Source organism: Ctenocephalides felis, unplaced genomic scaffold (genome assembly GCF_003426905.1).
Source record: "Ctenocephalides felis isolate EL2017-DRISC unplaced genomic scaffold, ASM342690v1 CF-g0.4_SCAFFOLD_01604, whole genome shotgun sequence".
NCBI lineage: Eukaryota > Metazoa > Arthropoda > Insecta > Siphonaptera > Pulicidae > Ctenocephalides > Ctenocephalides felis.
In genome coordinates this window covers 4,001,292-4,014,955 of record NW_020537758.1, presented here as the reverse complement: position 1 = coordinate 4,014,955, position 13,664 = coordinate 4,001,292, and the positions used below count along the sequence as shown (strand labels likewise).

Here is a 13,664-nt window from a genome sequence, read left to right as displayed (position 1 = left end):
CGCCAGGAGTAATTTTTGTTGTCTGTGATTGTTGTCTCAGTAGTTTCTGGTAAATCACCTTGAATGACTCGATATTTTGTCACAACTTGCTTGCCAGAGTCTTGTTCTTTTTGGATTGCAGAACTAGATTCATATTTACCAGAAGTACGAGTATCTCCAGAAACAATTTGTCGGTTATCTGTGATTACAGTCTCGGTAGTTTCTGGAAAATCACCTTGAACGACTCGATATTTTGTCACAATTTTTTCACCAGAACCTTGTTCCTTCTGAATTATGGATCTAGATTCATCTTTATCAGAAGTACGAGTGTCACCAGAACCAATTTGTCGGTTATCTGTGACTATTGTCTCAGTAGTTTCTGGTAAATCACCTTGAATGACTCGATATTTTGTCACAACTTGCTTACCAGAACCTTGTTCTTTTTGGATTATAGAACTAGATTCATATTTACCAGAAGTACGAGTGTCACCAGAACTAATTTGTCGGTTGTCTGTGACTATTGTTCGGTATGTTCTGGTAAATCACCTTGAATGACTCTATATTTTGTAACTATTTTTTCACCAGAACCTTGTTCCTTCTGAATTATAGATCTAGACTCGTGTTTACCAGAAGTACTATTGTCACCAGAAATAATTTGTCGATTATCTGTGACTATTGTCTCGGTATGTTCTGGTAAATCACCTTGAATGACTCGATATTTTGTCACAACTTGCTTGCCAGAACCTTGTTCTTTTTGAATTACAGTACTAGATTCATATTTACCAGAAGTATGAGTGTCACCAGAACTAATTTGTCGGTTATCTGTGACTATTGTTTCAGTAGTTTCTGGTAAATCACCTTGGATGACTCGATATTTCGTCACGACTTGCTTGCCAGAACTTTGTTCCTTCTGAATTATGGAACTAGATTCATATTTACCAGAAGTACTAGTATCTCCAGAAAGTATTTGTCGGTTATCTGTGATCACAGTCTCGGTATGTTCTGGTAAATCACCTTGATGACTCGATATTTTGTCACAATTTTTTCACCAGAACCTTGTTCCTTCTGAATTATAGATCTAGACTCGTGTTTACCAGAAGTACGAGAGTCACCAGAACTAATTTGTCGGGTTTGTGATTACAGTCTCGGTATGTTCTGGTAAATCTCCTTGAATAACCCTATATTTTGTCACAACATGCCTTTGGTGCCCACCAGATCCTTGTTGCTCCTGTATAAACTCACTAGATTCACGTTTACCAGAATATTTAGTACTTGTCTCCAAATCACTTGGTATCACAATATACCTTTTGATAACCTGCTGACCTTGATCAGTTGTATCCTGGGTAAAACTTTGTTGCTCTCTGGAACTACTTGCAACTGATGTACGACTTTCTGGACGTTGATGGTCAATAGAACTAGTTCCTTCATTGGATAAGTTGACTTTGTACTTATATTTAGTCGTGACGTGTCCTTCTTGTTTACTATAACGTTCCTGGTCTTGTACCAGAGTACTTGATGACAATCTGTCTCCTGTGATAGAACTAACCACAGAATTTCTACTTTCTGGACGTTGGTTTTCCCTAAAATCAATCAACCTACTGCTTTCTTCCCTGACAACAAATTTGGTGTTACCTGGTGAATGTTCACTGGATTTTACTGGACTGGTTTTTGGGGGTTTGGATAAACCTGCACCATGTCTTAGACTGCTCTCAGTGCTTTGCTGGTAACTTTTTAGTCCATTTTTGCTGGTCGTTTTTTGGACTCGTTGAACTGAACCTGGGAGAAAATATGGGACTTACCTTCAGGATATGATAAATAAATGTGGCCCTTGGTAAAGGAATCTTGGTAATGCATTTTACTGACCGATTTGGCCAAAAATCTACTATGCAAAATGAATAGAGTTGCAAAAATCAGGCATCCTAAATTTTTGGTAAAAATTAATCCTAAGGCTACTGACCAATATTAATGTCAAGTGTTGAGAATATTTGTAACATTTGATGGCGTTTTACGAGTATACCGAGTTACTGTAGAGACTTTTGACTTTAGAAAATTTTGTTCAGAATTTAATTCTATATAATTTCTCCAAATACATCATCTATATAAATCGCATAGTTTAGCATATACAAAAAAAAAAAAATGTAAAAAATGTTCGTTCAAAATGTACTTACTCGACTTACGTTTCGAGATTCTAAGGCAATTTTAAAGTACAGTTGCTGTAAAGCATTACTATATCTGACAAAATTATGCACAATTTCATCGCCTAAAAATCACCTAAATACACTATATACTTTAAACAAACTGTATAAAAATTACAACGCATACAACAAGTGAATACACAAAAGTCTAATCAGTTTACAACTACCGCTTATAAATAGTATAATGGGCCAACCATGCGGATAATTTTTATAAAATATTTTTTTACCTATTTTTCTATCACTGTGTTCAACTTTTTCACGATTCAAAAAAGCCTGGTCATTCCTGTTGGTCAAAACTCTAAAAGATGCACTATTCCTGGTCACTGCATTTCTGACCAACCTGGTTTTTTCTTCAGAATAACTTGTCGAAGCATTTCCTTCAAAATAATAATTAAAATTGTAGAAAAATTACTGAAATTAATTTTATTATATATAAAAATATATTTTTAATAGTATTGAATTAGTTTTGTTAAATAAATAAATTTTTTGTTTTGTTAAACAAATTATTTGAAATTTAGCTGGTGTAGAATTTAATAGTGGGTGAATGGAGTTATTTGTTGTTCCAAAATTTCTACAAGCCGAAGTATTGATTGTACTAATTTATGTGTTTAGAAAAGTTTATAGGTAATTTTATCTTCTACAAATTTTGCCAAAGACAGTTTTGAAATAATCGAGATAATTTAAAAGTTATGTCTAAAAAACTTCACCCATCAATACTTTCTTAATGCCAGCATCTTTGCAGAAGCTTTTAAAATTAATTAAAAATTATTATTAAAAAGCACTAGAAAAATTATATTATAGCAATTATAGCTACTTACCAGTCACCAACCAAGAAATTTGTGTTAGTTAAGTCCAGCAAAGCATTTTTTTCTATAACAAAGCTCACAAAAAGCCCAAAAATGATTTTTCACCATTTTCCATCTTGAATTAAAATAGCTGACAAACACTTTTTTTGAATCTTGATTAATAAGTTGTTTATAGACACACACACATACACTTATAATAAATTGTTATAAATAAAACACATTTAGTAACAAAAGCGGCTGCAACATCGATTAAAAAATAATTTTCACATGTTAAATAGATATTTATAATGTCTGTTAAAAGTACAACTTTGCTCCTGCCGTTTTTGCAATAAAAATTGTTGACAATAACGGCGAGAACAAAGTTGTATTGTAACGGATATTTTATAAGTTTTTATAAAAATATATAAATAATTGTTCGAAATAAATAAAAACATATATAGAGTTCAAATCTGTTCAATTTGTCTATATTGTCGGATAATTTTTATATATTACGTATAATAATTTGGCACTAAATTAGGTTATTTATTGTCGTTATCACATTTTATGTTTTTAATTATAGAAATAAAATGATTTAAATGATAAGATTATATGAACTCGACTGAAATCCAAAATAATATTCCGCATTTAATTAAAAAAAAATCCAATATTTTTATTATTCTTATTATCAGTAATATTTTTGATTTTTGATTAGTTTTTTGTATTTCGTGCACATTAAATATTTTTTTAAATATCTGCTACCAAATATTGAATGATTCTCTTTATATTTTACGAACTGTGTATTATATAAATTCACTTTTCCGACTGAATTTCCCGACATAACCTACTTTTTCCCCTCCGGGAACAAATAATTGTAGTTTTCTTCATTCGGGGAGGAAAATTATTTTCGTGGGAACGAAAAACGTGTTTTTCGTCTATCTCATATGATCAATATTTTATGTAATTTCATATTTTGACAAGGAGGAAACAATACTTTGAACTAGATAGAATAAGGAGGACATCTATTATTATTCATCGTAAGAAACATTATATATGTATATATATATATATATATATATATATAAATATATATATATATATATATATATAATATATATAATCGTTGATCACATTTATTTGGCTCTTTGAAATTATATAGTTATTAAATAGCATCTAATTTAATAAAAAAGGCTCAAAATAATAAAAACGTATCTAGAACTTAAAGTTTTTTGAGGCCTGATGCACGTTTTGGATTTCAATTTTTCATTTTTGTTAACATGGTATGAAAACAATCAACTTTTATGAAAAATATTTCACAAACTCATTAAGGGTAAAATGCTCTTTGCATTATTCCTAGACAAATCTAACAAAAATAATTAACTAGTTTACAATTTTTTTTACAAAATTTGAAATTCGTTCACAGGACGTCAGTTGGATACTTATCAATTTATTAAAATAAATTTAAATTTTTTCTAACTATTTGTTGGATATTTTTTGTAACGTTTTTATTCTAAAAATCCATCGAGCAATTTTTTTGTAATTAGTAATTAAAATTTGTGATTTCAATAGTATTTTTATTATATAAAGCATTTTTTTGCAAAATTTCTCAAAATATTCTCAACTACGAATTTAAAAATTATAAATTGATTGTATGCAAATTTGTCTAATAATTCGAAAAAAATTACCCATTCAAAGACGCCCCTTTCATCACAGCCCTTGATTTTCCTTTATCGTATAACTTGTTATTTTTTTTTTCATAAATATAGCATTAAATCGTTAAATGTGTTAAAGGTTTTAAAGGTCTAGTTGCCTAAGTCGTACCACCTGACGCCTTAGTCGTACCTGTAAAAAACTATATAGGATTTCAGTTTAAGGTTTAACCGCTTTTCTTTAGTTTTTGGTTACCAAGTTGAAATAATTACTAAAGTAACATCTAAAATTGAATTTTCATCCCAAAAAGTAACATTTGCTTTGCAAAACTGTATTTTTTGTATTCAATAAAATAAATCTTACTAAGTCGAAATAATTATTAGAATGACACCTAAATTTAATATTAATCGGGAAAAATAACAAATGTACTTCAAAATACTTTAGAAACGTTCAAATTTGAGGTGGCAAAGTTGATTTTCGTAAAGAGCACCTCGAAATCTATGAGATTACCAATTTGCAGAATTCCCGGAGTACTGTACCGGCAACACCTGAGTCAAAAAATAAACCTTAATTAAGTACCTAAGCATCTTAAAAACTACTATTTAATACCTAAACCTCTTAATAAGTTCACATTCATGACCTCAGGCCCTTTCGAACAGAAGTTGTAATCTTATTTTCGACAAACACAATGGCGAACGTCGTGCGAAGGGTGTCGTAATCTACCGAGTGAAGCAAATTTTCGAGAATTGCCGCTATTGTTATTTTATTTATTTATTTATTTATTTATTCATAAGCAAGCCGTAATCAATAATAATAGATATTATTTCAGGCTCTTGTCATGCTTATTCATAGTTAATATTAAAAGGATAGTAATTTTATAATAATCATAGTAGCTGCACGAATTTCGCTTCTGAAAAAAAAGAGGTGAAAAAAAGCATTCGAACATTAAATACAATGTTCATCATCAAGTTCATCATATTAAAGTCTATTTGACCACCAGTCAAGCTCAAAATTCTTGCACAAGGTTGAAAGTTATACTCATTTAAAACCGTAAAAAAATTAAATTAATAAAATAGCAATAAAAAAAATGAAAAAAAAAAATGGTTGTACAGGCGATCAAATGGTCAGACTACATAGATAAAGAATAAGGATTATGCAAGAAAATAGTTATTGAATTCAAATTAATGTCATAAAAAGCTATGTCTTTAAAAAGTTTAACTAGGGAAGCATGAAATTTTTTGCTGTCTAAGTTTCGGATATTGAGTGGAAGTTTATTCATAAGCTGAACACCTAGACCGTCGATCGTATTGAAAGAACTGCCTAATTTATATTTGCGCGCCTTAATAAGTTTGTGTCTAGTGTTATAGTTTGAGGAGGACGAAGCCATATCAAAAAGTTTCGAATTGTTTTTGATGGAAGTTAATGTTACCAGCAGAAAAATGCATGGGACAGTTAGAATATTGTATTTTTTAAATATGGGTCTGCAGGAGGCTTTACTGGGCAAGGAAAAAATTAATCGAATATCTCTTTTCTGAAGCTTAAAAATTTTAATTAGTTTGGATGAAAAACCCCAGAATTGAAAGCCGTATGAAACGTGAGAATAAAAGTTGCTATAATAAACTGAAAGTAAGCAATTTAAACCAAGTTTGGGTTTTAGGGTGCGCAACATGAAACATGTTCTAGATAAAGTTGGTGATAGAGAGATAGAGATATGATCAGACCACTTTAAATTATTATTAATATGGATACCAAGAAACTTTGATACTTGCGAAAAATTATATGCTGAATTATTGATGGTTAAGGAAGTAATATTATTGGATAAACGATTTTTTGTACAAAAAGATATGATTTGGGTTTTATCATTATTGAGGACTAGATTATTTTCACAAAACCATTTCGTTATTTCTGACATAACCACGCTTAATTTATGTTGTAATTCATTAAGAGATTTGGCCTTGATGATAACGCTGGTATCATCCGCAAAAAGAATAAAATCACAAAGATTTGTACAATGAGGTAAATCATTAATATATATGAGAAATAAGAGAGGCCCTAAAATTGATCCTTGGGGCACGCCCAATGTACTTGTCAATTTATCCGAAAATTATTTGCTCGTGATTGTTATTTAAGTAAACGCTTTGTGTTCGATTAGACAGGTAAGATTCAAATAGTTTGAGCGAACGTCCGCGAATACCACAATTTTCTAATTGTGGTATTCTAAATTGGTTAAAGTTGCATCAGACCTCAAACGCATCTCGTCATCTATAAATCTACCAATCGACATATTGTCAATCTAATAAAAATCTATTATAATTCGATTATATTTCTATTACAATCATCGATCTATTTATCTCCTCACCGGGCCCTATCCAGACGCGGCCCTGCTTCGCCTTCAGCCCGAACGTGTACTTGGGCGACGCGGCCAGTTTGCTGATGGCCGGAGCAGGGTCGTACTGGCACGGCGAAGGGAACACGTCCTTGGCGGCGGCAGGCCGGTGGCGGCCGCTCAGCGTCACGCCGATCTGGTGATCTTTTGCCTGGTAGAAGGCAGATGAAGGCGGATGAGGGCAAAGAACGGCGAAGGTGATAGAATTAGATAGGGTTGAAAGGGGTTGGTAAAGGAGATGGTTTAAAGGGGTAGTGTGTGATGTTGAGACCAAAGTGGATTTTTGATTTTGTTATATAAATATAAGGTTGTCAAATATCTCCCTTCCGCCTTTTTGTATTATAAAGCAATAGCAAAAAAGCGGAAGGGAGGTATTTGACAACCTAATATATGTAGCCGAGTAAATAAAGGAGTCAAAAAGGGAATATCAGGAACAGCTTCTAATTTGTTAATATTATCTGTAACTTCTTGAAAAAAAAAAAAGATTTTGCCAGAAAATCTGGTTTATAAAATTTTGTGTTTTCTCGATATTTCAGGTAATTCTGAATCGCAAGATCAAATTTGTAAAAAGTATGCGTGTTTGTATACGTATACGTATGATGAACAACTTGATTTTAAAAGCTTGTAAAATTGTAATTCATTTTTTTTTATATCACCACTGTTTTTTTTTTAATTTTCTGAAAATTCTACGAAATAACATTCTCACCGACTATAAATTACATACAATGTATATATATATATTATATATATATATATATATATATATATATATATTTTTCTCTGCATATGTCTCAACGTCGAGCAAAAAATCTAAATCTTATATATATATATATATATATATATATATATATCTAAATCTTATATATATACTAGATGACCCAACAGACGTTGTCCCGTACCCATCTACATTTTTTTAATATCCTATACTAATATTTACACCGTTAAGTTAAAAATAATAATTATTGTTTTTCGAATTACTATTTGCACAAATATGAGTGATGTTAAATGTAGAACTGCTCCAAATAAAATTATGATTCTCAATTTCTACAGTTACACTTTAATTATCCCTTTAACAAATATTAAAATATGTTCAATAAAATTGTATATTAAAAATTATACACTGCAAATTAATAAAACAAATTTATTTATTTTAATACCAAAGGTTATCCAATAATTTTAGCGTTTTTTGTAATTTTTTCATTTATTTCTATAATCGAATTATAGTTTAGAAGGACTAATCATTCATACATAGTTACAGAAGAATTTTATATATAAGATATCAATATATATATATATATATATATATATATATGTATATATATATATACTCGTATATCTACTATAACAGAAATGGAATCAAAATTAAATTTATTATAGTATTGAGCAAATAAAATTATATTTAAACATTTTTACTACTCTACGATATTTTTAACTTCAATAATTTATTTTTTAATGATGCAAGTATCACATACAAAATTTTTGGTCCAAAAAATGTAGAAACTAGATTTTTATGATATATTGAAAATTAGGTTAAAACTACACATTTCACAATAGCTCCAATATATTTTTGAATTACAACAAAAATCACTTTATTTTCCTAATAGCTTTACAATGATTCAAGATACGTATAAATGTATAATGATAAAAAATACAGATATTTTAATCATTGTAATAAATTTTATCTAGTTTTTACGAAGCTAACTAAAAAAAGTATACGAAAAAAAAATTTCAAGTTAATTTAAAAAAAAAATAGAAAAAACTCTCAAATCCCTAGGGTAAATATTTGCTTGCGGGTAAGTCAAACTAAATTTATTTATAAATTTATAATAGCAGCGTGTAAGATAGTTTATAAAAATCGTAGTAATTTTTATATAGTTTATGTCCGAATATTATTTTAGTTAGCTTTTTATATAAGCTAACTAAAAATTTATGTCCGAAATTAAATTTTCCAATTAACCAAAGAAATGCAGAAAAATGTTCCGAATCCATATATGGAACATTTGCTCGACGAGTAAAACTAGTTGCATTTTTCTAAAAATTTCTCATAAGAATGTATAAGATAGTTTATTACAACATACTAGTAAATTTAATCTTATTTCTGCTAAGCTATATTAAAGAAAGTGCACTGAAACTAAGTTTTGAAGTAAATTTAAAAAATGCAGAAAAAATGTCCCGAAAAAGTATGTGGAAAATTTGCTCAAAGACTTGACTCGCCTTTATTTTTATTACATTAATGATTTTGAATTTTTTTATAAGAATGTATAAAAAAGTTTACATGGAATCATAGTAAATGATATCTAGTTTCTGGTAAGCCAACTAAAAAAGTACGCAGAACAAAGTTTTCCAGTTATTTAGAAAAATGCAGAAAAATGTCCCGATTATATATATTGAATATTTGTTCACGGGCGAAACAAAATCAAAGAGATTGATGATTTTAAATTTTCTTATGAGAATGTATCAAAAAATTATATGGATTTATAGTAAATTTTATAACAATCTAACAAAAGAAAGAGTACGCTAAGGTAACAAAAAAAGAGTACGCAGAACAAAATTTTCCAGTTTATTAAAGAAATGCATGAAAACAACCTAAAATCATATGTTAAATATTTGATCATGGACATCACAAGCGAGTCAAACTAGTAGTTTCTTAATTTTTTTTATAAAAGTATATGAGACACTTATATACCATCCAAATAAATTTTAAATTCCACAAAATCGAAGCTGTTTCTGGGCTTTTTTTCCTTTATTGACTCGGATAACACCCAATTTAAAAACGCGATTTTCAAGTCCGCAAAATTAGTTTGAAACAATTAGTAACCAGCATAGAAAGCCAAGAAAAGCCCACAAAAGACACTTAATAAAAAAAAATTATAATTAATCTTACCTTTGTTGCTCAAACCCTGGACGTTGTACGTACCCGGACCTGGGCCGCATCCCAGTGTTTTGAATTGTTGCCGGGCGCCCAGGCTGTAGGCCGGCCCTCTGTGCACGCGCGAATTCGTTACCACCTTGCCTGGTAATAGATAAGGGATGAAAATTTTTAGTATCATACTATATACTGTACTTAATATTTTCACAAAATTTCATCCTCTAGCACAAAATTTGCCCGAGTTACAGGTACAAATACAAAAAAGCGTCCTTTATCCACTTACATCCTATGTACGATGGTAGGGTCACGCAAGCCGGCCCTGGGCTGGTCCCTAATTCGGCAGCGATGTGGCCCCTGCGTGTGTTGGGGTCCAGGGTCTCTGGGCAAAACGCTGCCTGCCATTTTTATTAAATTTTGTGCTGTTTTTTGGGTCGAAATGCAGGGCGACAGACAGGTCTGGGTTGCTGGGGGTTGGTGTCAGGCGGTCTCCTGGAAAAAAACATTTTTGTAAAGAATTTTTTTGAATTTACTAGTTTTGCTATTTTTTGCTAATAATATGGTTTTTGAGAAACGACATACTAAAATTTTAGGATTCTACTACCCCTATAAATGATCCTAAAAAATGTTTAAAATCTACAGTCATACTTTGCGCAAAAATTGCAACATTTAAAAATCTCATATATTATGATAACTTGTTCCAACACTACCCAATTTTACTATTTATACTATTATTATGATCCTTAAAAAATAACATTCTAGAATTATAGTATTCTACAACCTCTATAAATATTTTTAATTTTTTTTCCAAAATCCACAGTCATATTTATACACAAATTGCACCCATAGAAATTTTCATATATTATGATAACTTATTCCAACACTACCTAATTTTACTATCTCTACTATTAATATGATCTTTAAGGAATAATATACTAAAATTTTAGTATTCTATCACTCATATAAATATTTTTAATTTTTTTCCAAAATCCACACAGTCATATTGAAAATATTTGTACAAAAATTGCATCAAAAGAAAATCTTATATATCATGATAACTTGTTCCAACACTACCGAATTTTATTATTTATACTATTAATATTATCTTTAAAGAATAACATACTAAAATCATAGGATTCTACTACCCCTATAAATATTCTTAATTTTTTTCCAAAATCCACACAGTCATATTAAAAATATATGCACAAAAATTGCATCAAAAGAAAATCTCATATATTATGATAACTTGTTTCAACACTACTTAATTTTACTACTTATACTATCAACATGATCTTTAAGAAATAATATACTAAAGTTATAGTGTTCTACAACCCTTGTAAATATTTTAAATTTATTTTTGCAAAATTCATAGTCGTATTAAAAAATATTTGCACAAAAATTCCATCTACAGAAAATTTTTTTTACTACGCTATTTTGTTCCAACATTATCTAGTTTTACTATTTATACTAATTTTAAAATACATAAGAAATCATATACTAAAATCATAGTATTCTACCACCCCTATAAATATTTTTAATTTTTTTCCTAACTCCACAGTCGTATAAAAATATTTGTACAAAAATCGCACGCACAGAAAAAAAATTATACTAAGCTAATTTGTTCCAACACTATCCAATTTTACTATTTATACTATTAATATGATCTTTTGGAAATAACATACCAGAATTATAGCATTCTACAACCCCTATAAATATTTTTAATTTTTTTTAGCAAAATCTACAGTCGTAATAAAAATATTTGTACAAAAATTGCACCAATAGAAAATCTTATATATTATGATAACTTGTTCCAACACTACCCAATTTTACTATCTCTACTATTAATATGATCTTTAAGGAATAACATACTAGAATTATAGTATTCTACAGCCCCTATAAATATTATTATTTTTTTCCAAAATCCACAGACATATTTAAAATATTTGTACAAAAATATGCATCAATAGAAAATCTCATGTATTATGATAACTTATTCCAACACTACCCAATTTTACTATCTCTATTAATATGATCTTTAAGGAATAACATACTAAAGTTTTAGGATTCTACTACCCCTATAAATATTTTTAATTTTTTTTCAAAATCCATAGTCATATTAAAAATATATGCACAAAAATATGCACCAATAGAAAATCTCATATATTATGATAACTTGTTCCAACACTACTTAATTTTACTACTTATACTATTAATATGATCTTTAAAAAATAATATACTAAAATTTTAGTATTCTACCACCCCTATAAATATTTTTGAATGTTTTTCCAAAATCTACAGTCATGTTAAGAATACTTGGAAAAATCGCATATATATAGAAATTTTTAAATCAAGCTAATTTGTTCCAACAGTACCCAATTTTACTACTTATACTATTACTATATTACTTAAAGAATAACATATCAAAATTGTAGTATTCTACAACCCTTATAAATATTTTTAATTGTTTTTCCAAAACCCACAGTTGTATTAAAAATATTTGTACGAAAATTGCACCAATAGAAAAAAAATACAAGGCTAATTTGTACCAACATCAACTAATTTTACAACTTATACTGTAACTAGGATACTTGAGTAAGACATATCAAAATTATAGTATTCTACCACCCCTATAAATATTTTTAATTTTTTTTCTAAAATCACAGTCATACTAAAAATATGCACAAAAAATATGCATCAATAGAAAATCTCAAAATATTATTATAACTTGTTCCAACTTCTTTTAATTTAGTATTAGTACTATTTATATGATCTTTAGGAACAACATACTAAAATTATAGCAATGTACCACCCCTATAAATATTTTTAACTTCCCGAAGGAGAAGTTTATGTTTTCATCAAAAAATCCGAATCGCTAATTTATGTTTTCTCGACGTTTCGAGCCATTCTGAATCGAATGAGACCAAATTTGGAAAAAGTATGTGTGGTGGTGTGTGTGTGTGTGTGTGTGTGGTGTGTGTGTGTGGTGTGTGTGAACAGATTTTTGCCGTAAATCGACGTTTTCTCCAAAACGGTTGGACCGATTTCAAAAATTTAAAAGCCATTTGATGTATCTCGATGAGGACTATCGTCTCTGAGTTTTGTGCGGGCGATCGGCCGGGCCGTTTCTTTGTAAATTGCAGAATGTGAAAAATTTTTCGTCCACGTTTTAGCCCGCAATTCTGAATCGATTCTGAAAATTCAAAAACCGTTCGATAGATATTGGTTGGAATCGTGCTGATTAGTTTTTGGTAAAGATCGGCCGGGCCGTTTTCTTGTAATAAAGTTTTTAAAAAAAAAATTTTGACGATTTTTATGATTATTTTTTTGACGAAAGATACCATAGTTTTCTAGGTCATACTAAAATATTACGGCCCTACGACAACTGGTTCAGCTTTAAAAATTCGTCAAAGTTTGCAAAATCAGTATGGTCTTTTTGGCATTTGTCAAAATTAGACTTTGATCGACGTTTCTCAAAAAACGCCTGAACCGATTTTGGAAATTTAAAAGCCATTTGATGTATTTCGGTGAGGACTATCGTTTGTCAGTTTTGTGCAACGATCTGCCAAGCCGTTTCTTCGTAATTGAAAAAAAGTGTTGAACTTTTCGTCCACATTTAAGCTCATCCTACCGAACCGATTTATAAAAATCAAAAACTGTTCGAAAGATATTAGTTGGGAATGATGCTGATTAATTTTAGGTGAAAATCCACCGAGCCGTTTTCTTGTAATTAACTGTTAAAAAAAAATTTAAGCCGTTTTTCATGGAACTTTTTTTGGCGATATACATCATGGTCTTATAGAACTTAC

At 29.6% G+C, this 13,664-nt stretch overlaps 1 pseudogene; it reads right to left on the bottom strand.

Annotated features, from left to right (window-relative positions):
* Positions 1 to 869: 869 nt before the first annotated feature.
* Positions 870 to 10,264, bottom strand: LOC113372861 (annotated as a pseudogene).
* Between the last annotated feature and the right edge of the window lie 3,400 nt (positions 10,265 to 13,664).